The sequence below is a fragment of the Cucurbita pepo genome, chromosome LG14 (genome assembly GCF_002806865.2).
Source record: "Cucurbita pepo subsp. pepo cultivar mu-cu-16 chromosome LG14, ASM280686v2, whole genome shotgun sequence".
NCBI classification, from domain to species: domain Eukaryota; kingdom Viridiplantae; phylum Streptophyta; class Magnoliopsida; order Cucurbitales; family Cucurbitaceae; genus Cucurbita; species Cucurbita pepo.
This window is the reverse complement of record NC_036651.1, coordinates 2,978,183-2,981,659: the sequence shown is the minus strand read 5'-3', so window position 1 is coordinate 2,981,659 and position 3,477 is coordinate 2,978,183. Positions and strand designations below refer to the sequence as shown.

General features: G+C 34.5%; 1 protein-coding gene across 1 annotated transcript in view; it reads left to right on the top strand.

The window, feature by feature from the left end:
* The window catches only part of LOC111810399 (golgin subfamily A member 6-like protein 22), a 9,418-nt gene that overhangs the window by 3,847 nt on the left and 2,094 nt on the right, over nt 1-3,477 (top strand). The window lies entirely within an intron of this gene.

The window sequence follows — 3,477 nt, the reverse complement described above, 5'->3', positions numbered from 1 at the left end:
TGTTCTCCCTAATTACGATTAGGATTGAGCTATACCCGTGTTCTCCCTAATTACGATTAGGATTGAGCTATACCCGTGTTCGTGTTAATTTCCACTCTTTTTCACTAAAATTCAAATATGAGAGAGATAAAAGAAGGAGAAGAAACATGAAAAGGGAGCCAGGAGTAGCATTCAAACTCAGGACACTGTACACAGCAATACAAGACCACACCAACTGACTTTCATCATTATAAATAAGAACAAAACAGAAACACCAAAGGAACTGCTACAATATGCAAAAGAATCCAAATCCCTCAAGACCCATTTGCATTTCTAACTAAATTCTCTTCCTCTTTGATCAAAACAGGTTCCAAAGGAACTACAATATGCAAAAAAAAAAACAAAAAAAAATCCAGTCCCCTCAAACCCCACTTGCATTTCTAACTAAATTCCCTTCCCTTTTGATCAAAGGAGGTTTTCTCCAAGTGCTTGATACAGTCTTTTAGAAGCTGTTGGATAAGTCAGCGTTGTGGATGAGATATGTGAGTGCCAATGCCACCAACATCAACACATAAGCTATCCCTTGGTCTATGGATGTCCCTGTGAAATGACGTTTTAAAGATACCAATTAAGTTCACTAAGAAATCTATGAATTTCAACCCTAATTCCTTAGGATTTTGCATTTCAAAGAACTATTTAAAATGAACTTCTGAGGATAAGACATCAAGACCAAACACCTTTGTTCTAAAAGGTAACGTAATAGTAGTCAGGCCAACCAAATAGCAAACAGAATTACTTTGCATAATCATGGCAATAGGTTTAATTACACTCGCAAATTAATAGTTTATAGAAACTATAAGATAACTTTATGCTGTTGTTACGAATACAAGAAAATAGCTTCTGTATTATTTGTCATTTCTAACATTTGGTCCACAAATTGATGCCAATGACCTCTCGCAAAATTGAGAATACAAATACGTGTAGGAAAATAGATCCACCAAGGCTTGAACAAACAATCAAAACTAAAGGGGAAAAGAAGTGAAGATTTGCGCTTAATATCTTTAATCACAATTCATCAAGAAACGGAAACCGAAACAATGTTTTGGTAACTCAGAAACTGAAACTCTCAAAATAATCCGGAAACAAAGAATAAACAAACAAAACTCATTTCAAGCCAGAGATCAACAGTCCACACAGATCTAGAACAAAAATACAAAACAAAACTTAGAGAAATAGAAATTAAGAAGAGAACTAACCGTCGCTGGTGGGAGCGGGTGCCGGAGCCAAGGACTGAGGCTGAGCAACCGGCAAGAAAATAGCAAAGATGAGCGCAGCCGCAGCAACAAATCCAAAAGACGTCCTGGAAACCGCCATTTGACTCCGAATCGTGCTGTGATTTTCTCCTCTCCTTTCTTCAGGCTATGAATCGCAAGAAATGTAGTGCCGAGGCTCGATCTCTCTCTGCGATGCGTCTCTCAGATCAAGAGGCTTTCAGTGCCTTCTTCTTCAATGGCTTCAAAGAGGCTCGCAGAGAGAGAGAGAGAGAGAGAGAGAAAGGAATCTCCCTTTCCCTCCTCGAAGGGCGAATTGGAGAAGACGATTAAGAGAAATCTCTGAACGGTACAGAGGCAGTTCAGCGATGGAGGACGGGGGAATCCAAATCTCAATGCAGTATCATTTTATAGGGTAAATTATTTATTTTTTTATTTTATTTTTAAATTATTATTATTTTTTAATCCAACTGCACATGCCACCCATGCCGTATTTGACAGTCTATTATTTGCCTTTTATTTTCTTTTTTATTTATTTTTTATTTTTTATTTTTAGAGGGATTGACTATTTAAAAATTATTAGTTTTTTAAAATTTAAATTTTGATTATTTTTCTTTCACCTAAATTGGTAATCAATTAATTTGTCACGCATTTCAACGAAATGACACGATGAATAATTCAAACATTTATTGATGCTTGTATGTTACAAATAACCATCCAATTTATGGTATACTTTTCTCAAATTTAAATACACATATTTAGTATTTAAATTCATATGATAAACCCAAATTTATAAAACCTACATATTATATACTAATTTAATCACGTACGTTTGAATCAAACAAATTGTACGACGTATTAAACTATTACACTAAAAATCAAACGTCCCCAATTCTACCATTTTTTTCAAACGTTTCCAACGCTTTTTTCTTCTACTTCTTTCTATCCTCGGTTACTTAATAATCAGTTCTTCGAGTGGTTGAATCTCGTGCTCTCTCTCTAATTCCTTCGACTCTTATATATGTTTCATTTTCCTGTAGGTTCAACTTCAACTTTATCCTACTCGAACGTGAATTCAAAATAGATACTTTACTCAGAAACTTTGATATGTGGAAATCACTACAAGGGGAGTAAGATTCAGATTACCTTGTTGATCAAATATCTCAATGTAAGAACATTGTTTGAGATTCGAACCACTCCACAAGCAAGATTGATCATGTCTAGCTTGAATGATTCTTGTTGATCAAATATCTCAACGCAAGAACACTTGTTTGAGATTCGAATCTCTCCACAAACAAGATTGATCATGTCAACCTAAACTACATCGAATTACAAAAGAAACTTAGCCATTGGCTAAAGAAAGCACAAATGCTCATTTTACTACATTTTCAAGTCTCTTGGTTCATATCAAACTTTACAATGATTCTAAACGCACGTGCAGAAGAAATGAGAAGAAACTCATGTGAAATGGGGTTTGGTTTTTTGAAGAGACAAACTGTGGTAGGAAATGAGAGTTGCATGAACGTCATGAACCATCGAACCAGAGAGTCGGTAGAAGTCTATACGTGCTTTTATCAATCTTTGAATTCAATGGGCCTCTTCTAAGAGCCCAATTTCGAGTTGATTACGTAAAAGTCTATGGGATCTTCAAGCTCTTTTTTTAAGCACAATTTGAACTTTTAACTTTAGTATGAATATAAGTTGTCACAGCCTCTCGTAGACCTAACAAGTAGGAGAATCCCAAAAAATGGGAGAAGAAGAGGAGACTGGAATTATAGAGAACAAAACACAATTTATAAGGGTGTGGAAACCTTCCCCTAGCCATATGCATTTTAAAGCTAAAGCTCAAAAGAGGACAATATCAACTAGATGTGATAATTATTTTTCTTTTTAAACAATATTTGTCTCATCCAAAAAAAATATTTTATTTTCCTAATTATTTAGAAAATTCGGTTGAATAAAATATAAAATCAGAAAAAAGAAATCTATTTATTCCCAAAATATCGTATCGCGTTTGTTTGACGATAAAATGGACGATATCCGAGTCATTGACTTTGTTCGTAAATTGTATTAAAAGCGGAGGGCAAATGAGCGAAAGAAGCGCCAAACTTTGCATCTCCCCGGAAAGACAGAATTAGATCGTTTTCCGCCTTTATTTAAGTTCTATTTTATGTTTTCTTTTCTTTTCTTTTTTTCCTATTTTTATTTAAAAAAAAAAAAAAAAAAT